At 37.6% G+C, this 26,802-nt stretch overlaps 1 protein-coding gene across 1 annotated transcript in view; it reads right to left on the bottom strand.

Moving 5' to 3' along the window:
- LOC125234236 overlaps positions 1–26,802 on the bottom strand; it is a 180,641-nt gene that overhangs the window by 26,711 nt on the left and 127,128 nt on the right. Inside the window, 1 exon segment of the mRNA XM_048140445.1 lies at positions 7,409–7,456. The gene's annotated coding sequence lies outside the window, so the exon portion shown is untranslated.

The raw sequence follows: 26,802 nt of genomic DNA on the forward strand, positions 1-26,802 counted from the left end.
TAATACTCAGCGCATTCGCTGTTTCTACAGAAGCTGTACCTTTAGCGCGTCGCAACTGTCGCAAGTTAACTTCGCTACATGTACCCGGACCAAAATAAAGTAATGAAGGTATACGGTAAATTAATATGCAGAGGCCAATTATACTGGCCGCCTGCTGGCGTTACGCGGCGTTCCCACGAATGAATATGCGTTTTTATGCCAGGATTAACTATAATAATCGAGGGATGAAAAAAATTGTAAAATGTGCATGTACTTAAAAGCAGAAGGTAGTAGAGTTTCTTAAGCTCATACATATTACATACTGGCGTATGCTTAAGTACAGTCCTACTAAACAAGTACACAGGTATATAAAGTTGGTTAGATAACTGCACGGTGCGCAAGCGCCTCCACCATTTTGGGGTGCTGTTCACTGAATTGTTCATTGAATGTCGGCAACGCCATTGAGTGACGTAATTTAAAACGTCAAAAAGTCACGGGGCCGCCATTAGTAATGTAGCTGCAAGTTGCCATCCAAATGTCACTTTCATGCTATTCAGACCTCTCAACCGTCTAGTCCATATTTAAGTGCCGCGACGCTTCTATAAGCTATTTTCAGTGGAATTTGAATTATGATAAACTAGCTTTTGCCCGCGGCTTCGCTTGCGTTATAAAGAGACAAAAAGTAGCCTATGTCACTCTCCATCCCTTCAACTATCTTTATCTAAAAAATCACGTCAATTCGTCGATCCGTTTTGCCGTGAAAGACGGACAAAAAAACAGACACACACACTTTCTCATTTATAATAGTATGGATTAGACAATTAGAACTAAGATTCCACTGAAAACAAATGAGTCGTGGTAATTAGAATTCGCCCTTACGTCTTGAGAATGACCGAGAACAAGACAATACGTTAAAGACCGGCGATATTTTTATAGAAGAGAAAATAATTTATTTTATTAAAATGTGCATTAAATAATGATTGGTTATTATAGAGGTATAATATTAGATAAATTATAGTATACGAAACTACAGTTACAGCTACAATCTACAATTAAATAAAATATGAATGAAAAAAATATGTTAAAAAAATGTTAATCGTAATTATTACGTTTTGCATAATGTGAAAACACCTGCGACTATAAACTGCTTTACTAAATAATATTAATATGTAGGTTTACTGCAATCATCCTTATAATATAGTGAATTTAGTATAAGTAGTGAATAAGTACTCTATTAATCTCTATTTTTCCCTCATAAGCTTGGGTAAACTATTTGCTTGTAAGTATATCCTCACTGGCTCACGTTGAGCACAGAAGCTGGAAAGGGTTCGACACGTCGGTATGTAAATTCATTATACACGATATAATCCGTAGTTTTATTTCATCATGAGCAACTATCGCGCTAAGCGAACAATAACCGAGAAGACCATCATTTCTAATTGTATAGATAAGTTGTTGGTTTCTACCACGGATCCCTGGCGAGTCCTTCGCCGGACACGCAATTCCGATCTATCTGCAACCAGAAGTGCTCTCTTACGAGTTAATTTCTTCCTGGAGCGGCGCAGGCGCGTGGTGCAAGTGCGCAAAAAGCGGTGGTTTAGCATACCTATTCAGTGTCGCGCTCTGACCCCTCACGGCTTTGTAATCTTTGCCGTGACCCAAACTCTGGACACTGGACAGTGAGCTAGGATCATGAAATACGAATGTTTAATTGTATAGAAAAAGTAGTAGTGAACATATTTGTCATTAATTTTATTGTCATTTAGAAACTAGAACGCAAAGTGCAGGGCTAGTCAAACTAAATTAAATAAAAATAACTATTTTGGCTCAGTGATCCAAAGTGAATCTTGGTCTCTGAAATGAAAGCGCGCCAAACCAAAATTAAAATTATTAATTGTGTCCATTATTCATTCATTCAGTCATTCTTCGAATGATGCAGTAGCAGTAAACAGAAAGAGTCAGAAAAAGTAAACAGTTGTAATACATATTAATTTTATTTTTTGCCTAAAAGAAGTGTGCTCTCATCTTTCAATGACTGAGCATAAATGGTTATTTTTGTTGAGTTTAATTAAACTAGCCATAAACTACGCACTTAGCGTTCTAGTATTCAAATGGCAAGATCGACTAATGTAGCGTATTATTTTCAAAACTTTCAAAATCGCTTCGCGCTCACTCTTTACACCATCAATAAGCCCTCGGAATTGATTGAGATGAGTGGCTAATTTAGCGTTAATTGGAGCGCTCTGGTTGGCCGGCAGAGGGCAGCACCGCTCGTTTAATTGTTACACTGCACCTCGACACCTAAACGGAGTATTCCGGGCAGGATAGACTGGCCTTTATATCCTTTTTATAATAATGTTTGTGACTATGTACTTACTCAACAAGGAACAAGGGAGCTGGTACTTCGCAAGTGCCGCCGACATTTTTTAAAAGTAAATCGACGCTTTAGTAGCCGAATAATATAGATCAAGTATACCTACAGGTAAGGAAGACGGGCTCTTATATCCTTTTTATAAGAATGTGGCTACTCAATGAGGAAGACGGGAGCTCGTACTACGTGGTTTACGTGTTATAACTTTGCTAGTGCATTTCCACAAAGTTTATCAATCAATCAATCCATCAAAAAATTTATTTCAGGAAAATGACGCGGCAATTTTTTAAATGGCATTTGTGCACAAAAGCATTTTCAGAATTTAGGTCCCCCCAATTGACAACGTTTCAAAATTTTCAATGTCCCTAAATCGAAAACCATTTCGAGATATAGTCTGTAATCACATTTTTTTCCATATTTTTAGTAAACAATTCTTTAATAGTTATTTGTTATACAAGGGGGCAAAGTTGTATTTTAACGCCGAGTGTGGAATTGAAAAACGAGCAAGTGAAAGGATTCTATAGTTGAACCACGAGCGAAGCGAGTGGTTTGATAATAGAATCCTGAACTTGCAAGTTTTTTAACACACGAGAAGTAAAATACATTTGCACCCGAGTGTAACACAAAACTTTTCCCCTCACTATAGCGAGGAAACTACAACGCAAAAAATGCGTTTATCACTGCTTCCAGTAGTTCCACAGGTGGTAAATCATCTTTATTACTAGATTCACCTACTTTTATCAATTTTAAAGCAGTTAATTTGACTTTATTCAAGGTCAAATTACTTTACCCACTAGTGGATAAAATGCGTTTTTACCCGCTGCTATTAAAGGACAAAACACGTGTTTCCGAGCTAGTGAGGGGAAAAATAGTTTAAAGGGGAAGTGACGTTACATAGTTGATTCAGACTATTCAGAGCTGCCACTATAACCAAAAACATTTTCCGTTTGTAATGTCAGGGTTGAGTTTGACTGTGACACTTATCACCGCTCGTAGTATGGAGATTAGAGGTAAGGAGCGAAAGCTTTAAGTATCAGAAGTGTACAGTATATGAAACCATAGATAGGTGGCGCTGCAATTGCACGTACATAAGGGTTTGACACGTCATTTTTCGACTGTTTTACTTTGACAGATTTCTTTCCTTATACTTCTACACTCCATAGCTAGTAGTTATTCAATATTTGTTGACAGTGACACTTGCCATTAAGACATCTCGGACTGTTTAAGCTGACTGTTAAAACTTTTTTTTTAAGAATGATTTTCTCGTTTTCTTAGGTGTATGAACAACACAATATGTGACGTCATTAAGTTGAGTCTTGACGTTTGTGACTTATTACGGTCTTTCTGCTCGAAGTAGTAATAAAAAGGGATGTTCGCATTAAAATTGCAATTTTTTTGAAATTAAAAAATATGTATCTCTTTTATTATCGAGTTCTTTCAAACCGAACAATAAAAAGTAGTACTCAAAAATATGAAATAAGTAATTAATTAGCGGTATTTGTAGATTTAATGAGCGTTTGTACTGTGGTAAAATTATTTGAATCTTAACCTTCCGATGTATAAAAATATTCTTGATAATTGGTTTTTGCGACATCTTGGATATAGGCAGTTCAAAAGACGAACGAAAGATTAAGTATTCTTATTTGTGGGCATTTTCAGAATTTGGGTCCCCCAAATATAAAGTCGTTAACAAAAATTAACTCACTGTCAGTTTTGTGACGACAATTAAGCATAAAATATGTCTAAAAATTTTCTTTTATCACATTCTGAATTTTGATTATCGCTTAAAGTTTATGTAACTAACACAAAAACAATACTTTTATTGAAATTTAATGCTTCATTATCGTCACAAAACTGACAGTGACTTAATTTTTGTTAACAATTTACGCTAGTTGGGGGGTCCCAAATTCTGAAAATGCCCACAAATAAGAATACTTAATCTTTCGTTCGTCTTTAGAACTGGCTATATCCAAGATGTCGCAAAAACCAATTATAAAGAATATTTTTATACATCGGAAGGTTAAGCATTCAAATAATTTTACCACAGTACAAACCCTCATTAAATCTACAAATACCGCTAATTTGCACCTCGACACGTGCTGACAGGTCATTAAATGTTATCACAGAATCATTGAACGTCATTGTCGTGATGGCATGGAGCCTTGACCGCGACAATTATCGGGTAACGCATTCAATTCTACAAACTTGAAGGATGGTATTGCTAAATCGTATATTATGGGTATTTGCCACTCAAATGCGAATTCGATTTCATCTTTCTTACCAATAAACTTTGCAAAAAGGGACTTCGTTCAGATCAGCCACTTTACAGCCAGACAGTTAAGACGCTGACAACACCCAATGACCTTGACGCTAGCGTACACTGTCTATTCGTATGGGAGTAAGTGAGAGCGCGATGTCACTAAAAGAGGGCGGCTAGGTACGAAAAGTACGGAAAAATATTAAAATATAAAATAGAAAGATGCATTATTTGTGCAATATGTTTCGTTAGTGTTTTCGATATGTATATTTCTGTTATTGTGATTTTAATTAAAGACAACTAAGTGAATAATTGAATGACATAGAACCGTTTAATGACGAACTCGAGACCAATCTTTGCAATTTTTTTCTATCGATCCGATTTCATTAAATCGTGTATTGAGTACGTCTATGTTCGTTGAAATATAATGAATAATAACATATAATTTACTTGCCTTACTAAAACTAATAGTTTGTCTTAAAAAACTGCGCAAGTAACATCAATTTTGCGCAATTGGGTGTTGTCAGCCCCTTAAACCAAGAAACTTGTATTTTGCCCTCTACACGGTGTAGCATGAGGAAACCGAATAATTTTAACAGCGCACTATGGGAGGTTTTCATGATCTACGCGGCCAATACTAGATTTCACTAAATTTAAAACAACGGTCCAAAAAACACTGTATAAGCAAGGTGACATTCCGGGGAACAATATTCATCCCCTCCCACCCCTGTCCAGTGCATGGCGCCTTGTCAGTGTTCGTCGGAATTTGATCATTGAACCTAGTGTACGTGTCAGTTCACGGCAACTTTGTAAAAACCGATGGCTTTCCTAGTGAATAGTTATTATTCTACGTTGTTTTATAAAGAAAAGTTAATGGATCCTAATTCTGCAGGTAATATGCTATTTCAATGTTTTTTTGTTTGTTTGAATTGTCAGATTTCATGTACAAACTTAGACATTTAAAAAATACCACGTGCAACAAAGATTATCTTAGTATTTATTTTAAATATTAAAGTTTTTAATGTATTATCGGGGTAGATCCGGTATATGTTCTGATTGATATTGATAATTTAATTTAGAGTTTTAGGTAATAGATAACAACAAAAACAGCCGCGGTATTGCGCAGTTGTAAAATATCATAGTACATTGAGTTTTTAGGGTCGAAAAAGTATAAAAATGCGAATGTTGATTTATGTTTTTTAACTCAATATTGTAAGTGTTATAGGCTCACCGGGAACATCCGGAGTAAGGACAGTCACTCGTCGATACTTGCTGGACCTAATGAAAAATGAAAATTTGCCGATTTTGATAAAAAACTAAGTTTTTTGAAAAATCTTCTACTGTCAGGCGAGGAGTATACTGAAGATGAATACAAAAAAAATAGTAGCAGTTTCGCACATTTCAATTCAGAAATGACACAACTATAGGCCAAAGCGCATAAAAAAGAAGAAACTTTCGTAGTTGTGGTTAGAAGAAACATTGAGATTCCGGTGGCTACACAAAATCGGTCGGGCGGACGTCCCAAAAAATCGTTTGAAGAGTCCAGTGAAAGGAGAAAACTAAGAAAAACAAAGGTACTACGTTCGGGTGCAGAGGGTGGACTGATAGTCTAGGCAGCCCAAGTTGAGCTGATGAAATCTGGAAAAAGGGATGCTTCCGATATTCTGAAAGATATATAGACGGATATAATGTAGACTTAGAAAAATACGACAAATATGCTTTAGAAACTGCCCGACTTTACGTTGAATTGTAATTTGTACCTGTGGCACCCAATGACGCCGACACTTCATAAAGTGGTAATACATGGAGGTATTATAATAAAACACGCATATCAGTACCGATAGGACAGCTTTCGGAAGAGGCAGCAGAGGCGAGAAATAAACATTTTCGAATATATCGGCAGAACTACTCGAAAAAATGCTCAAGAACAGCTTGCAATCAAGACATATTCAATAGGCTACTTCTAAGCTCAGACCCCCTGCTAAGCAGCATGAGGACCTTAAAGAAAAGGATCATTCGTTTGTTTCTTCCAGGAACTATCGCCCTGCTGCAACTACCTCAGCCAAATGAGAAAAATGATTCTTCAGAAAGTGAAGATGAAGAACATGCTTAGTACCATAAGTGAAAAATAATGTAAACAATTAATTTAATAAAAATACCATGCAAATATTAAAAAAACAGTATTTTTTGTATCATTTACCCCATTTGTAACCACTTTAAGCTATAGAATAGTTTTGGCCGCGTAGATCGTGAATACCTCCCATAGTGCAGCGTATTCCTCATCATATTAGAAAAGTAAAATGTCATAAACTTTTGCTGGATTTCGCCTACTTTCAAAGTTATAAGCATTTAAAAAAAATATCAATTAATTACTTATTATTTCTCAGAACAAAACGCTATTTTGATGGCGCTGATGCCGTTATCGTACATAATCTAATCTCTCGTTGATAGAAGTCAAAAAATAATAAAAAAGTATTAAAAAAAAAGTATTTTTTTATTTTAAGTGCCAGTTTCACGAATAACGTTTCCTTTTTATGTGAAAATACATACAAACAAAAATTACAGAAAATTTTTTTTTTGGCGAAATTAGCTTGACGTCATAACAAACGTTAAATGTTATAACATTTTACGTATCTTTTGGTCTCAGAAATGCGTAGTTAAAATCTTTCGGTTACCTCATGTTACACCGTGTATATTGCGCGTAGATGTAGGTAATTTAAAAAGAATACAGTTTAACCCAAAAGATTTAAAAATACACTTTACAATACAAAACATATTATAGATATTTTGTAATAATTTACCTTATAAAAAGACGCGGCTAGAGGATCCTCAGGAGCTATGTTGAGAATCTGTGGACAATGACAAAATTTCGTTAGTAGGTAATAAATGTTTTGATATGAATTAGTTAAGCAAATTATATTAACACAAGTCAAAACGCGCAAACTGAAACCTGTTGAGCATTTAAAAATATAACAGCATAAGTTTTTCCTACCAAGAAAAGTCAGATAACGACTATAGGATTATATTATGGGTTCATTTAAGATATTGATGCAAGCAGTCGCAGCAGTTTATACATACAATAAAAATAATACACATTGAGATCTGTCTGGTACTTCTGGTCGTCTTAATTACAAGTTATTTTAAGGATTACTTTGCTATCCGAAAACAGATAGCAAAAATTGCATTTTATCCACAGGAGTGCAAAGTAATTTCATACTTTTCGTGGTTAGTTTAAAACAAAAGAATGTATGTTGTAAATAAAAACAGGTCCTTGCAAGCGGTGATAATGTTGCACAATTGCATAGGTATATTGATAATTAAAATTGAACAAACATACTTAGTGACGATTTTTACGATCCTTACGTGACCTTTACAATATCGTTTATTAGGTATTTCTTGTTTCTTGGCTGTCTGCATTTAGTAGGTATTTGCCAAATTTTATTTTGGCACACAGATGTTATATAATCTGTGGACGAATTAGACATCTAGGTATTTACTTCTTTAGGTGCATTACACAGTATCAGAACTGGTTTTGATATTTTGGAAAAACATACACTTAATGTTAAATCATGGTATGATGACTTGATGTGCAGATAAGTAAGTAGAATTTGGATATGCTCCTTTTTAACCCCCGACCCCCGACGCATAAACGACGGGGTGTTATAAGTTTGACGTGCCTGTCTGTCTGTCTGTCTGTCTGTTTGTCTGTCTGTCTGTGTGTGTGTCTGTCTGTGGCATCGTAGCTCCCGAACGGATGAACCGATATCAATTTAGTTTTTTTTGTTTGAAATCTATGTTAGTCGGGAGTGTTTTTAGCCATGTTTCATGAAAATCGGTCCACTATGTCGTGGTCGGAGGTTTTTTCGAAATTTTAATCTATTATTTATTAAACTACTCATCTTTTCCATAAGTACCTATTTATAGCAAACGAGGTTTTTTTATTAAGTATCTGCTTAGTACTTACAAGTACATTCCGTAATAATTACACACTCGTATAAACGTAGATCTAATCTTACAAAGTATCACGGTACATAGATTAACTTGACCTAATGAGCTAACTACAGCTCAAGATCGATTAACGATTTTAGCAGATAATTGTAAAGTAGCCTTGTGATCTTCGCTAATTACTCAAATCCTCATCCAATAGCTTATGTAGTTATAGTTGGCCAGTATGATGAGTGCAAGTTTGTAGTAGTAGTGCATTTTTTATTCACCAAACTATAAATATCTTGTGGGTCTTTTTATTCTTTGAACATTGGAAAGCTAGCTAAGATGATAATATTTATGTACTCGTAGTCTTTTAGAAAAGAGTCGTGGAATCGGATCCCTTTCTTTGACATAATGATCACAAGTCATTGTAATGATTGCCAGATTATAATTAGTCATGATTTTGAAACGGCTAACTTTTCAGGGTTTTCATTTTAAGGTCATCTAGGTGGTTAGGTTTGTTTTTTGGCAATCCTGAAAAGTTACGCGTTTCTGAGAAAAATGAGTAAGTGCGTTTTCACATTATCCGATCCGATATCGGATGTCGGACCGATATCCCATAAATTACAGGGGCCCTCTTGGATTTTTTCCATTGATATCCTTCCGACATCCGATATCGGATCGGATAATGTGAAAAAGGACTAACGAAAATGTGGTGGATTACGACTTAAGAGTTTATGGGAACCACCCTCACCCAGAGACCCTTGTGGAATGTATGCTTTCATATACACAATATGCGGTAATATCAAAAATACACACTGTACTGTATAAATTATTATGACTTTTTTTCCACACAGAGTTTTCTAGTACCTTGGTATGAAGAAAATCAAATTAAACGCTGGGATCTTGAATGTACAAAATTCATGGAAATATAGCATTCGTCGTATTTTCCTTTCATCGTGATTGACTTATGACTCCTGCCACTCCTGACATAGAGTAAATACTACTAACTCATAAGAAAGTTGTATTTTATACCAGTGAATGGCAGTAATTAAATGGAAAATTAATTTTAAGTTGTTTCTTCATGTTAACTGATGGATTTAGAGATGATTATTGTATGTTTAAACGGTTTTATTCATATTAAATACCGTTAATTTCAATTTCTTCTCAATAACATCTTTAATGTTTAACAATAAATATTTCCCTCGAATTGGTAGGTATGGCAAACAAGTTTGTGTTCCAGTGGTTAGCAAGGTTGGTTTAATTTTCGTTCCATGAAACCCGGTGACGTTGACTTGCTATGCTCAAGCTCGTGGTTCAATTTTGCAATCTTTCACTTGGTCCTTTAATTTTATTTTAAATAGTTCGCACTATGACGTTTAATGGAAACATCACGGTATATCACACGGTTTATGAAGACCTTTCCTTATTACGAATAATGGTCCAATAAGGCTCTAAGTTCATAGAATTTTCATATCAATGAATAAAATAACTTACAGTTTACAGTTCATAAATTGTTGAACATGATTTCTTCCTTTTGTGAAGATCTCAGCTTTAAGACCATTTGAAACCCGCGAGAAGCAAGCCGGCTATTATTATAAATAGAAACTTAATATTATATTTTTTTGATTCGAGCTATAAAGTTAAGGACCACCCACACTTAACAATATCGTATTTGTCGCAAAGGATCGTTATGCGCTCTTTACGATCCAGGTGTTTTATAAAATGGCTAGATTTTACTGAGGATTTATGTCGCTGTAAAGCTGGAGTGCAGGGTGTATTTATGACTGCTTTCAATAACGACTTTTTGCAAATGTTCTAGAAAAAATGTTACTGACCATTTTATGGGAAGATAAATAGTGTTATTATGTGATTATGGTTAAGATTTTTTTTACTTGTACATAGCTTAGCCGGCCTAGCCAAGATTACATTACGATTACTTACGCTACGATGTAGCACTTTGTGACTCTGTATTACTCTTCCATGTTAGTGACAGTGACAGTTGTATGAGCTTAAGCGTTTTGGCGTGGTGACTATGCGGCTGTGCATTTGTAGTTATTGCAAGAAAAAAAAAACACGGTGAAATTATTAAGTCTGATAGTGGATATTATAACGTGTTAATAAGTATAACATACGAGTACTAGTTTTCTTTGTTAAAAAAATGATGCACATTGTAACCGAACCGTTATATTGTGCATTCCCTATCCAAACAATACAAACCAGCACCGTCATTGGATCCTCGAGTAATAGTGATTACGTTAGAGCGGTCGTATGCGTATAGTATAGCAGGCAAAGTCAAGAGCTGGCCTTTGGCCTCATATCGGTTAGTATCTCATTAACGGAACGGTCAATTGCATTGGGTGGATGTGGTTTTGGTTTGAGCGGATAGCGGACATTCTTTAAAAGGGCTTGTAACATTTGTGATTTTTGATAGGTACCTTTGAAATACATTTTGATGTACAATTTTGTATTTGAAAATAGACTAGGTATTTTATGTACTTATAATAAGTATACACTTTAGATGCTATCATGAAATCTTCGCGGAGATATTATAGCGAAGCAAATATTTTAGGCTTAGCTGTGAGCGATATCAAAACTTAATATTGAACACCAACCAACCCAAGATTGCTATCTTCCACCGGCGGGAGACAAGAAAAAAGTTTAATTATGTATAATTAGATTATGTTACATACTTACTGTTTAATAGACTCGTATGCATATCCTTAGTAAGTATAAGTATCAGCTATTAGATGGAAACTAACTCGAAACGGGTACCTAAAGAACTACATATTTTACATAATGATTATGTGAATTTTACAAGCTGGTTTATAGTTAAACGAGAACGAGTTAAGTAGTGGGTATATTATTTAATGTGCAAAGGGTGGAAGGACACCAACGTTGAAGGCCTTTAAAACGACTTTTAATACACAAAGTTTTTCACCCCATTTGCAAAGGAAAAATAACAACGTTTTACGCAGCGTAGTATATGTTAAATGAGACAAAATGTATTGAGTGCAATAAAGAGTCCAAAAAACACAAAAGAAAGCTAACATCACAAACATTTTGGATGTACATATAACCTGGATAAATAAATAAAAACTTATTTTTTTTTAATTTGATTTGTCGCTTACGCTCTTAACTTGCTCCACCAGCCAGGCTTAGGTCAAAAGCCTTGTCAATACGTCTGTCCGCCTGCCTATACTAACTTGTTCTGTTATGTTACAAAATTTATACATGACAAACTTAAGTAAAAAGAAAAGTATGCCACATGCACAACCCGGAAAACAAAACACAAAAAAAAATTCTAATACATATTTGTTATGATTGCGTGATCCCAATATTAGTGATATTAGGTATATATTATTCCCGGGTCTAGGTTGTACTTAAACATGGATCCCGTCTAACAGGAATAATTCTGTAGTGCAGCACTAACTATGAAGTTATGACATTACAATATTCTATTCCAAACGTTTATGATCGCTTAGAAATATGATCGTACTGTATTACGATATCGACAAATATCTACGTAAGTTACGTTTATGTCATTGAAGTTCTGAAGTTCATCTTGGTGGAAACATTCATTATAATGTATAGGAGTACCTATTATTAGTATTATCGGGTGTCGCATGCACATCCAGTATGTCCATTTAATACTTAAATATACTTATCTTATTTTGAATTTTATACCACGTCAAAAGTATGCGAGTTGCGGGCCGTATGGCTTGCCAGAGCGCGCGCGCAGTAATATGCCAATTTTTACAGTCACTGATATAAAACAAATTTCTAACAAATTAGCTATACATATAAATAAATATGTAGGTATGCGTTAACCGAGGCTTGTGCAAGGGCCTTCACGAGTTATAAAAAATAACATCATTCTCGTTTTGACAACGCATGCATCATTGTGACGAAAGTGACAATTGATGAAGCAACTCTATTTTACGGTATAAGTGGTAAAACTCGATGACTGTGAACTCAGTGCTAACATGAACGCACACTTAGCCTTTAACATGAGATTTTGACGTTTTGGAATACGTAAAAAGTAAAGCGTAAAAGTCACGGAAATGTATAGTAGTTTTTGACTCTACATAGCAGTTGTTTGGGGGCGGTGTTGTACTTTCTTAACAATACATAACAATACAGATAATGTCATTTTCCGTGACATCTATTAAAGATACATACATGATATTTGTATCGATTAGTGTAAAACTAAAAATATGTACTTACACGTACTACATGTGTAAAAAAAACATGTACAAAAGATATTTATTTTGTTGGAATAATAAGGGGAGTTTTTTTTTTTTTTTATGGGATAGGAGGCAAACGAGCAGACAGAACGTAATTACTTTAAAATTATATACATACGTACTATAACGTACATACTTGTTAGTTTATTAGAGAATGGAATCTGTAATTAACAATCAAGAGGAAGACTCAGATTTGAGTAAACTTCTAAAATTATTTAAAACCGTGCAAAATATACTGAATAATTTATATCACGCAATGCGCGCCAATGCTACACGCCTCACACAATACCAAACGTATTTACTTAACAATTTTCAATCATAACGCTAAGGTCGCATTACGCCACGGGTCAAACGACCGTATTCAACTTTGACAGCTGACAGTTTCATAATGTAACAAATGGACGGAAATAATGACATGCGTTATGGAAAGTGAAGTTTTGAAGCTTAAAGTGTTTCCGGTGTGACAATAGTGATGTCACAATGATCATGAACTCGATGTGAGAGATTGAAATAAAACTTGTTTTTCATCCAGGAGACAATTCTTCTCTCTTTCTCTCAAACATGATGTATTATCGATGTGTCACCCCTTTTTCTAATGTATATCAAGTAGGTTTTTCTTCAGCTTTTCACAAGGAAAAATAAGTGTTCGTCTCACTCAATTGATGGGTGATAAATTGATAATTGTTATTCTCCTTTCAAGTGTTCCGTTACACGTTACCAACTATTTTAGAAGGTATTGACACTCCATAAGTTTATTAGTGTAATATCCATTGCAAAAGCGGAACCATCTCATGAGCAAAATTCCCAGAGAACGCTAGCAAGAAATTATGTGTAACATTACTGTATAGTTTCGGCACAGACCCCACACACTCCACACAGGCCCACGAACCCCAACACGGAAGGCTATTCCTAGTCATAAATCGCAACATCCTATGCCCACGCGCCGGGATCAGGCCCACACATACAGAATGTGTATATTTTACGCAGTTTCTCAACTTGTGTAAACAATACGTCACAAAGAAAGTAAGCTTTTTGCAAGGGTGTGCCCTAAGTAAAAGTTAGGAGGAAAAAACGTAGATATACGAGTATGTAGATGTTGTTTTCAGATTATAAATTATTTAGGTACTTACTTGTCAACTATTAAATCAAAAATTGTGTATGACGTTTACGAAATATTTTTAATTGTGGTGACATAAACCAGTGAGTTCCTGTAATTGGCTTTCCGTATCTACTGTGTCTTATATACATATGTCAAAGCTGTTGGATCTCCAAATAAATAAATAAATAAAAATAAAATTGAACATTTTCTTCCAATTTAATCCAAAATTTTATGAGTCACATTATTATTGATCCATAAAAAATATGAAGATTGATTATAGTATGAGTTGAAATCCTGTAGAGCAATATTTGTACGCAGATCTAGAATACGGCGTACGCAATAATTCTACGTTATCGAACCCGATAAGTCTCGAAGCCTGATTGTGTTTGTAACTCGGGAACTGCATTTTTAAACTAGTTTGGCTCGCAGTTTCGACACCCTGTCTGGAATGTCTGTTTCACTTTGGTCTACGAAATCAGAGGCCGCCCGGTGAAACTGTTTAAAAAAGTAATAGTCGTTAGGTGACAACAACCATTCCAGTTCATGACATGATATGACGAAATCGACGTGCAACCTGTCAAATATTACATTTTTAGGGTTCCGTATTTTGTCATGAAATATGTGTCACAGTGCAGACTCTTCGCACCCTTGACTAGTGAAGACGGGTTTTTGCTCTATGAAGAGGATGTTCGAAAAATTGATCGAAATCGATCGAGTCGACATAAGTACGTGAGTATGGAAGTTTTTAAATACAATATTCGATGTACGAGTCAGTCTTAAGATCAATAGTTAAAAATGAAACTGCAATGTTAAGTTTAACGGTTATATTTAGGTATGTATATGTTTAATAGTACATGAAATATAACAAAAAACTTACTTGTGGCCATCTCTACATATTTGCTTAGAATACCCATACATAGAATTTTATTTAAATAGATACATGATAGAAATAGTTAATAACTAACTACTTAAACGACTTCCGATACTAATAAATTGAAAATTGCATTTCTTTGTCAAACGTGTAGAGGGCTTTTATCAGGCCGTCCAGGCGTCCACTAGCGTTAATGTTACCTGGAAATTGGCATTTAACGACCGAAGACAAAGAGAGGTTTATGGGGGCTGTAAAAAAGACATAAAATGCTAGCCAAAGCCGCATTGATACCCGTGCTTGTACCTACCTAGAGCTTGGTCCTTGGTATAAGCTGCTAGATTTAACAGCTTGGGCAGAAAGCTCTCAGACCGCGTATTTTTTTCGACTTGATTAGCAAATATCGTCATATTTCAACCAGTTTATTTTAAGGCTTGACTGTTTATATAGTTAATCCTTCCTTAAGAATCACTCTTTTTGTTGATGAAAGCCGCATGAAAATCTGTTCAGTAGTTTTTGAGTGCATCACATATCGTTAAAATAACGTCAAAGATTAAATTAACCAAAGTTGACTCAGTGAATTAACATGCGGAAAATCCATTCGAATAGTTTCCTAAAAGGACATGGCACACAACCTGGCTTTGGATCAGACTTATTTTAGTTCCTTTTTATAATCAAGGCATGCAAAATACTGATATTGTTGAGTAATGATTATTATAAGTAATCTTGTGAACCTGTGGCAATTTCACATTTTTCACAGTATACCTACTATAATGTTTACAATACATCGTAATATGTTATAAACTTATCTGATTTATAAAATGACTTTCGTCAAGGCGCGATTCAAACTTTCTAAATTTAAGATATGTAAACGTCAGTGACGTTTTTGTTCAGGGAAAAAAATGTTATTGTAGGTAAGTAATAAATAATTGCAGGCGTCCATAGGTTACGGTGACCGCTTTACATCAGGCGGACCGTATACTTGTTTTCCACCGACGTAGTATAAAAAAAAAAAAAAAAAAAGTACCTATATCTTATCCATATGCTAGAACTAATATTTGACGTACCTATCATGTACCTTAACATTATTGTAAAGATCGAATCCCGTTGCACATAGTAGCTATTTAGTAAGAATATTTCTCGATGTCTGCAGCTATCAAAAACAAACTGCATTTGTCCTTGTCGACCAGTTTAAGGACACTTGTCAGTGATTCATCAAGTTAAACATTCCCAAGTACGTGCCTTCTCACTTGTATGGGCTACAGACCGTTTTAACCGTTATACGTCGAGTTTTTAAACAAACGGGTAATCGAGTTATATAGGGAAAACTGGTCTGTATTCGTACACCATCGGAAAATTCATAAAAATGTAGAAAGGACATTAAAATGGTAGTTGATGAGTTTTCGGTTATTGCTTGACTACCCGTAATAAGTAGTACATTACATCAGAGGCCGGGAAAATGAGGATTTCCGGCCAAGTGGGTATATACCGGATAGGGGTACGAGGCCGGGAATCCGTTTTCACGCCGAGGCATGTATAGTGCTTTTCTCAAACATACAATGAAATAAAAAAAAAATACTGATTTAAACTTTCACGATTATTACACATAATTATTTTTAAAAACCGGGACTTAATTTGATCGGTTTACGTATACAAAATGTATTCCACGTATGTAAGTTGGTAGTACGCGTATAGTTAAACATACTTAAAGTTCAACTATAAAGCGAAGGTTTAACGGTAGGATATTTGACAGGGCGGCTGTAAATCGATACACGCATCGGAAGGCTAGTTTACGACGGTACGCGGGTTCGAATCCCGACAGGGCCCATAAAGTACGCTATGTATTTACACGCTTCTGCGTCCGCGTTAGGCATATTGTTATTTTGTACTTATTTATGTTTAAGCGATTGTTTAGTGCGGTAAGAGAGTTTTAAACGAAGGTGTTCTTTTATTATGGATGTTTCCTGTAACATGAATGATAAATTGAAATGTAGATAATAGGCTGTACTTTATAAACTGACCAACATTTGTTCAGCGACTTAAACTACTTATTGTTTTTTTATTAGTTATGTCACATTTGGCGCTGAAGAAAATGTTAGTCAGTTTGTGGAGTAATTAGTCCTACTGGTACATGTATTGCTCCTGTCACATGAAACACCTGTACCTAACACAACACTCTGCGAGTTCACATAATCATTTTCATTGTTTTTATATGTAGTAGCCTTGCGTCAAAATTATAGTGCTTTTCTATCTATGTAGGTCTTGTCGGAAAAAAACATAATGTTATGATAGTCAGCATAGAAGAAATGACTAAGAATGACTTTAAATATGACGCCATATACCTAGCTTATTTATTCAAAACCTTATTAAAAAGTAAGCACCAGAATACATCATGTGTTTAACTGTTGCTCTAGTAAACAAATTACAATTGTTTTGGCCATAACGTTTGTAATAACTAGTCGTAAACAAACAAACTGGGCCATTATTCTACAGATAGTCATAACGCGAAGTCGCCATCAACGTCAACGGTTGAATCACACCATTTCTCAGTCCGTTAGTGCCCGAGGGCTAATAGTTAGCGCTGACCCGACCTGGGTACCTAGCCATCGTCACAGCTTTGTAAGTGTTTCCTAGCTAGTTGTCCCTATCTCTCTTCTAAGTCGCGCGACAGAGCCATACTGCGTTTTGATCGCCACGTAGCGTCACCGATTGTCACTTCGGCTAGGCCACCTGGTACTTATTCCCGGCCCTGTGGGCTACTTTGGGTCACGGGTCAAACAAATCTAGAAACTGAATGTCTGTACCGTTATCTGAGAGTCGGACAAGAGTTTAGCGACGTCACTACACGCGGTTGACACACGATTTCATAAGAAAAACTCACGTTTATAGCAGCCAGCGTATTACTCGTACCGATTCCGCGAAAATGACGAGATTAATGAACGTCTCTTTGACTTGACGTACATATAATACAACGTAGATGAAACTTCGACAAGGATGAGTTTGCGAAATATAATATTTTGCAAACTTTTTTCTTTATACACAATCCTTTATAACACCAATTATAGGCAATGGAATGTCTGGCAAATGTCACGTTTTTAGGGTTCCGTAGTCAACTAGGAACCCTTATAGTTTCGCCATGTCTGTCTGTCCGTCCGTCCGTCCGTCCACGGATAATCTCAGTAACCGTTAGCACTAGGAAGCTGAAATTTGGTACCAATATGTATGTCAATCACGCCAACAAAGTGCAAAAATAAAAAATGGAAAAAAATGTTTTATTAGGGTACCCCCCCTACATGTAAAGGCTGATATTTTTTTTCATTCCAACCCCAACGTGTGATATATTGTTGGATAGGTATTAAAATTAATAAGGGTTTACTAAAATCGTTTTTTGATAATATTAATATTTTTGGAAATAATCGCTCCTAAAGGAAAAAAAGTGCGCCCCCCCCCCTCTAACTTTTGAACCATATGTTTAAAAAATATGAAAAAAATCATAAAAGTAGAACTTTTATAGACTTTCTAGGAAAATTGTTTTGAACTTGATAGGTTTAGTAGTTTTTGAGAAAAATACGGAAAACTACGGAACCCTACACTGAGCATGGTCCGACACGCTCTTGGCCGGTTTTTTGGGGTATATTAACTATAATATACCCCAAAAAACCGGCCGGTTCCTGCACTAGCAGGCACAGCCAACATTAAAGTATTGGAAATGACCCGCCTAATTAACTACCATTCTTGAAAATATTTCCAAAAAAAAGACTTTTATATATGTAAATATAAGTATTCTAAGATAAATTCGTTCAAGGATTCGTACAAACTTACGTAAGTATGTAAAAACTGTAAATACCTAAGTATTCCCCATATTTTAACGAAAATACTAAGGCACAAACGTGAGATTGTCGGTGTAAAAACTGTTGTCCCCATACATCAACAATATCAACAGAAGTTCGTTTGCCAACCTCTTGAAAGTCGTGATATTTTTTTCAAAAATTTTCCGTACCTACGCGGATCCGCATTCCCGAGAACTTAGTAAGCTTATAATAAAAATATCTACCTTTTCTTTATTTAAACTGTTTCTTGCCAAATTCCATGTTACTAGGGAAATAAGGTAGTCCTCCATATACCTAGGCTACGTAAGGGTAGATGGAAATATTCATGAAAATGCCGTACATGAACATGTGTCCAGACCTGGTGGCCCAGACATATTAAAGAAAGCAGACGAACTGTTAGATGAACTACAAAGTGATCCTAAAGGGTTTCCGTATTTAATTACTGATCCTAAAAACTGATTGTTTTGTTAACTTTAGATACATATATGTTTGGTAATTATAAAACTATCAAAAGGTGGCAAGTATTTATGAGTAGTTTTACTAAACATTCTACTAAACATCTCCTCGGTAGGTAGGTTTTCTTATAAGGCATAACAAACTCATCTATAAATTTATTCGTATCAAAATACGAAATCGTACTACTGTACAACGCCAAATTATATAATAAAGAGTTGTAGTGAAACACCCTCTTGTTGACTTTGCTAGACATTCTGTACGGGAGCGCACAAATAATGATCTTCGCAACCTCTTCTCGGTCGACCTTCGACAGAGTAGCGGATAGTTTTAAAATATCTCGCTTAGTACAGTCGACACTGTTCCCTATGAAAACTACGAGCGTGGAGTCGCAGTCAAACTCGCCTGCAGAGATACATTCGATCAGTCGATCGACGGTGGCCCCCGGGTGACAGTCGTCGATGACTCGGTGGTGGAGGCGCTCCGCCAGCAGCGCGCCCAGGCCGACGCCCGCCTCGTCACTGTACAGCACGGTGCGGGCGGCGCGCGGGCGCGGGCGCGGCGGCGGTGCCGGGGCAGTGGCGGGCGCACGGCAGGGTGCGGCGCCCGGCGGCGGCGGCGGCGCAGTGGCGGGCGGCGACGGAGAGGGCTCGACGTAGGTCAGCAGCGCCAGAGCCAGCTTGGCGAGGCTCGGCGGCGAGGGAGCCGACTCGACGGCGCGCGGCGGCGGCGGCGGGGCCGGCTCCGCGAGGCGCGACCGTGACGGCGGCGAGGCCGCGGTGCGGACGGCGGGCTCGGGGTCGCGGCGCGGCTCGGACGCGAGGGAGAGGCGCTTGGCGAACAGGGCGCGCAGGGAGGGTGTCCCCGGCGCGGCCAACGCGGCACGCAGCGCGGGCGACTCCGGCTCGACGGGGCGCGTCGTAGGCCGCGGTGACTCCATGCGCAGCGGGTACCCGCTGCCCGGCACTAGTTTAGTATTACGATCGAGTATATTAGTACGTTGGTCCTAGAAAGTGATGTATGAAAAGTTTGGCATAATTAATGGAAGATTTTTATAAATTGGGATATGTACATTATAGGCCAAAGTTAATTTTTCATCAACCCTCCCCACCCCTCCCCCCTCTGCGTCACCCCTCTATCCCCCCCCCCTTAAAGAGGCGAAAATGCGCTTTTTCTCGATTTTGACAAAACCGCTGAAGATACAAAGATACAGAAAAAGCCTGTAGGAACGAAGTAATCCTTAATAAATTTACTACAAATCTCTCATTAACACTTTAGTGCTAGCACTTATAGTTTTCGCGCGATCCGTCACGAAAGTTGCTCCTTTCCCCAATTTTCTTTAATGAATAGTTTTCTCCCAAAATGCTAACGAAATTGTCGATTTTTGTTTGATATTGCTAAAGTATTATAAACTCAGAATGAATTTCAGGGGAACAAATCACTACCATGGGTGGGATTTGAACTCACGGCCTCTGGATTGATAGATATGATAGGCAGATGACCCTAGGGGTACCATTGATCCATATAGAAGAAAGATTCACTGACTAGGGACGAGCTTTTGTTGGCTCAGTTGGTAGAGCCCTGGAGTATCTATCCAGAAGCCGTGAGTTCAAGGTTCAAGTCCCACCCATGGTAGTGATTTATCCCCTTAATTTTATTTTAGTTATGAGTTTACAATATTTTAGCCGTATCAAACAAATTTCGACGATTTCGTAAGCGTTTTGGGAGAAAACTTGATATTAATTAAAGAAAATTGCAGCAAGGACTTCGTGACGGATCGCGCGAAAACTATAAGTGCTAGCACTAAAGTGTTGATTTGTAGTAAATTTATTAAGGATTATCTTGTTCCTACACGTTTTTTTCTGTATCTTCAACGGTTTTGTCAAAAATTGAGATAAAGTGAGATGCAGTCTGCATTTTCGGCTCTTTAAGGGAGGGTAGAGGGGTGACGCAGAGGGGGGAGGGGTGGGGAGGGTTGATGAAAAATAACTTTGGTCTATAACGTACATAATATACCAATTTAAAAAAATCTTCCATTAATTATGCCGTAATTTTAGCTAATTTCCCCGTATTATATATGTTGACTGTACCTATAAATTCAATGCTTTTTCTAATAGGCACATCTAAACGTAAGCAGTTCAAAGATGGGCATTGTATTTGCCTCCACTGTAATAATGCACTTGTGGTCGAAACTCACCGTTATTACTTATTTATACAGTTCGATATTCGGTCAAAGTGTAGACTATCTAGAAACATATCACGTCCGACCCCATATTCGGCGGTAACGAGCACCTTCCGGGAATCGAATCTTGGACCGTTATTTGTGCGGTATTGTATATTTGAGTTACGTTTTAATGATCGCTTTTGACCCATGGCTTTGATTGCTATCACGATTGTGTACCTACCTACTTTTTTGGCTTCACTAGAGAGCCAAGCCACGACTAGAATGTTTTGTTTAGATTTTAATGATGTATGGAATTGTATCCTCCAAAACGGTCATAAACTCATACTACATGTCTAACTTATTTACTTGACAGATTGTTAACCTACTTTTTACACATAATTAATAAAATTATGAGCACAAGCCATAATAAGTAAGTTAATTACTTATTATGGCTTGTGCTCATCCTTTTAATTACTGAATCGGCTTAAACACATAAATGGTTATTTATGGTAAAAAACGTGCAGTCGTATAACTAACCGGACACTAAAATAGATAGTTACTTTCTAAATCATTTCACTTCCTTTTGAGGTTTATGATTTAACTTTGAGTTTGATCCTTGTAACCACTTTTTCATTTCACTTACTTTCCTAGAATAATGCATGCAGGCTTAGGTCTGCAATGTACCTACTATGAAATTCCATTACATATTATCCTCACTCAGCGCACCAGATACGTAGTACTTGCCGACCTAATTTGAAGTAAGTACGTCATGACAACGTTTCATTGCACGTTTGAGAAACATCATTTTATTTCTTTACCGTATGTAAGTCCAGGTCCCCTATGTCCTTATAAAGGCTGGTGCTTTCCGCATCGTCGCCCTCGGTTTTTTATCGCCTCATCTACAATATGTCGTGGACGCGTAACGCGACACGGTCCCACTCAGGTGGAAGCGACAAATACAATCTCTGTCTTTTTACTACGAACTTTAGGATCTCGCTGGAAGTTTGAGGAGGCGTAAGGGCGAAACATGTGAGGCGGTCTAGCACAGCTTGCGTTCTCGCGTATGAACTCGCGCGCCAAATAACCAAAGAAACTGAAAGTCTGGATAGAGGATTCCATTGTATGTACCTATACCTACCCCAATGTTCAGCGTTGACCCATTGAAAGAATACCTAGGTACTTAAGAGAATGCAGTGGCAGGTACTTAAGAGAGGAGTGGTTGATATGCGAGAATGTTCATCTAGTGTTATTCTTTATCTATATAGGCATTTTCTTGATCTTCTATTATAAATAATTATGAAAGGTACTTTTGTCTACGTTTGTTCTTGTGTCTGTATATTTAAAAAAATATTTTTAAATTGAAAAACGAATATTTATTCTAAGATCACGTCAATTTCAGTGCCAAGGTGTCGATACCGGAGATTTGTTGAATTAGGAAACTAAACACGGTGAGTCACATTCTGTGTCTTATATGGAGGACAGATTATTGGATTGGAATTACCCAACATACTTGTGTGTATTATGTTATTATAATTTATACGAATTTTGATATGGCATTGAATTAATTCGTACTTAATCTTCTTAAAATTAAATAAACAGAACTTGGTTTCTGAAATTGTTACTTACTAATCCAATCCAAGAAATCGTTACAATTACAATAATTGCTACATTATGAAATTATAGTAGACCAGCAAATTCTACAAATATGTTTAAAGCACAGATGAATAAGTAAGGGAAGAGTTGTATCTCCATACATCAGTAAATGCGGGTTAATTGTATAGGCATAGTTAAGTGACATCTAGCGACAATCACGCGTCAACTAGCGTAAATTATCAGTACTGCTACTTGTCAATAGATGTCGCGACGAACGAAAAGTCTAATGCTCACCAATTTTTAGCTAATATTACAATAGTATTAATCAGTATTCTGTTTTCAATTCCTTCTGCTTGTAATATAAGTTGTAAACTGTTCTAATATTAAATTTTTGGCAGACGAGACACATTTGCCACCTAATAGTATCGAGTAGTGGTACTGATAATTCACGCTATTTGACGCGTGATTGACGCGTGGTTGTCGCTAGTCACGCGATTTCTCGAAGAAATGTGGTTTTTGAGATGCGGCCGTTTAGTAGACATGGGACGATGTCAGAACCTTATTCATAATGTATTTAAGATCAAGCAAAATAGATACAACCACAGTGCCACAATAACACAAATCTTTACCGAACAAACCATAAAATGTCACATTTAATGTAACTTTATTGTTGTATAACATAAACACCATAACAATGGAGTACGAAGACATTATTTAGACTAATACTATACTTTTACTACAACATGTACAAAAATTACACTTCCAACCTTAAAATAAAACAGTACTCAACACTACTCCCATGCGAAAATTCATCCGCAACGCAGGCTTCGTCATGTGGCCACAAATCCAAATCAACAACATGCTTCGTCAAACAAACCAATGATGATATCCGCAACAGGCTTCGTCACACATAAAATAATAACTTTAAGCTAAATGAAACCGTCCCGAATCGTACCCGGTTCAAATGTCCCCATCACACCGGCAGCGTTACCACGTTGAATAGCCAATGAGATCTGTTGGACCAGGTACGATCCGGACCGAGGGTCACATCCCTTGTCCCTTAGCCGCCGGCCCAAATCCCTTATGAACTCCTTCGCCTCCAGAGCCCAAGGTCCCGCAGTTTCGACTGCGACTGGCACAAAGTCGTACATTGGTTCCAGGGCAGAGTATTTGGCATGCTTCATTTTGGCCGCATACTCCGCGGCTGACCCTGCAGACCTAACCGTAAGGTTCAAGTGGGACGGCGCAAACGTGCTGACGCACGTCGCGTCCCATAAGAGACACCGACCCTTCTGCCATGGAACCAATGTCAGACCGTCAGGCCTCTTTCCATCCGTGCGGCACAACCCTGGAGGTTCCAAAACGCAAGGAACGTTGGCCGACACCAAAGCCCGGCGGATCGCATCATTGATAGCATGATGCCTCGAGAAACGTCCCGCGCACTTCAAGCAGCTGAGACCATGGTGACCGTCTTCCTCAACCATGACCCCGCAAACGCACCGATGCGCCTCGCACACCTTACACCCCAATCGCAAGGCCACCGCGATCCTTAAGGAGTCATTGTCCAAAAGCGTGCCCAGTGACGGGGAAGGTAATGCGTGCAGCCACGCCCCTGACTCAACCCTAGAAGCGGCTTTAAGGCGGGCCAAGTTGGATCCCACCGCTCCCTCTAGCATGTTTGCAACAGTCTTCTTGCACAACATGTCGTCCCAGCCCCTCTGCACAATGGGATTTTCGGGCTGATCCCCGCCACCGTAGAAAGTAGTCCACTTGGCTAACGCCTCCGAAGCAAACGGTACCTGGGTAATGTCACCATTGTTAGATAAGATCCGAGCAACAAGACCCAATGTCCCGTGAGCCGAAGCAAGAAATGCCACCACTCCCAACTCTCTACAGCGCCGTATTCCCAACCCACCGTGACGGACTGGAAGGGCTGCTTGACACCACTGCGTTTCATCCAAATGTACATTCAAGATGAATTCAAGCACCCCTTGATTGTCTCGTCTAACGCTGCGACTTCAGATTGAAACAACCAGGTTGGAGCTGTTCTTAGAATGTACATTATACGCGGTGCAGCAAAACAGTTCCGCAGCAGAATAAGCGCAACATGCGCAGACAAGTTTCCCAGGTGTTCCTTGGCCCGAACCAACGCTAACCTTTTATCTTCAAGTGCAGCACCGACACCCTCAGGAAAAATTGGCGCTCCTAAAAGGCACAAAGAAGATTTCTGAAGGTACCGCAAGCCGGGCAACACCTCTTCAAAATCTGTCCGTACACCAACAGACGAGTCGCAGCAAAAAAGCTCGCACTTAGCAGGGTTCACCTCCAGACCTATCTCCTCAACGCTGGCACGAGCATAACATAAAATCCTGACAACATAAACATATGCAGTAATAAATTAACATGTGGGCATTAGCATAGCGATTACTGGTCAACATTTCCCTTATATAAAAACGACGATTTACGCATTTGTGCGGGTATAGTGATGCCCTAAAGTCGACATAAAAAATAAAATAATAGAAATAATACCTATCTCAAAAGTAATTTGTAGTTAAATGATAATGTACCCTATTTATGTTATTAAATTCAGACTCTTTTGTGATATGTACCTAGATTACCTACTCAGCTAGATATTCGATTTTAGGTGAATTTATAATATGGGTTTGCCTATCCCACGGGAAATTTTATTAAAAAAATCTACTGATTAACAAGCGTAATCAACGAAAAAGGGATGACTGAGCGTTTTGAATTTTATATCTGAGTACGTATTAAAAGAATTGTTACTTTACTTATTAATTCGTCTGTTTCACAACCTCTGTTTTGTTTACGTTGCTTTCAAGCGTGTGAGAACAAATCCTTATACAGATTGATTAAGCCACAGTAAGCTCAAGAAGGCTTGTGATATGGTTACTCAGATAACGATATTTATAATGTACCAGTAGGTAAATACACTCCTATGAACAAATATCTGTGTTCATCACACAAATAAAATGTCCTTACCGGGATTGGAACTCGAGACGAATAAGATTCATTCAATTATGTCAAGCATTCATTTTCATGGAAAACAAATTCGAAACCTGACGTTTTATACACAGGATTATCAACAAGTGATTACAGCACATCACTAGAGTATGTGTCACTAACGACTTGATTGCGCCTACGCAGATTCCTATCTGCGCACAGCCATGTGACCTTCATCGGTGACCCGAATACCCAGACATTATATAGGCTTTATGGCAAAACCTAGTAAATGCACTGTACGCCTCTACCATGCGTTTTTAACGTTATATAATACTTTATAGAGTAAAACTCACGACACACGTCATTCATCAACAATTATATACTCGTAGTGTCCCGTGACGTTTTACGCTTTTGAGTAAACGCACATGCGATTTGCGAGCGAGTAGGAAGCGAAGCGAACGCGCAGCGAGTTCGTCGCGAGCACGCACGTAACCAATTCGCTGCGAGTGCGTCACGATTTCAACCCGCGAGCGCGCAACGAATACGCTGCGTACTCGCTTGAAAATCGTGTAATGTATAGAATGACGTCTCAACTCTACATGCGGCGAAATAGTTAAGCACTCGCGATGAAATAGTTATGAGCTCGCTGCGAACTCGCTGCGCTTTCAATCGCTCGCAAATCGCAAGTGTGTGATGGCCCTAACTAGGGAATGCAATTACCGGTCGTTTTTCAAAACCGGTAATTTACCGACATAGCGTCGCCAAAACCGGTAAACCGGTAATTTCCCGGTTTTTATTTAATTTGATGAAAAATCAATATTTTCCGTCAAAATCGATACTTAAGTACTTTTTTAGTAGTGTTTATTAAACTACCACTCACAAAAGACAAATATTATTAATGAAATCTTGAAAAAAAAAACAGGTTTTAGGACTTTGTTACAAAAAATAAATACATTTTAGATGCTAAATCTTACAATTAGCACTCATCTTCGATAAAATCAACTAAGACACTAGAAATCATCACAGATTATTCATTATCACGTATTTGTAATT

This window comes from Leguminivora glycinivorella, chromosome 2 (assembly GCF_023078275.1).
Source record: "Leguminivora glycinivorella isolate SPB_JAAS2020 chromosome 2, LegGlyc_1.1, whole genome shotgun sequence".
Lineage (NCBI taxonomy): Eukaryota > Metazoa > Arthropoda > Insecta > Lepidoptera > Tortricidae > Leguminivora > Leguminivora glycinivorella.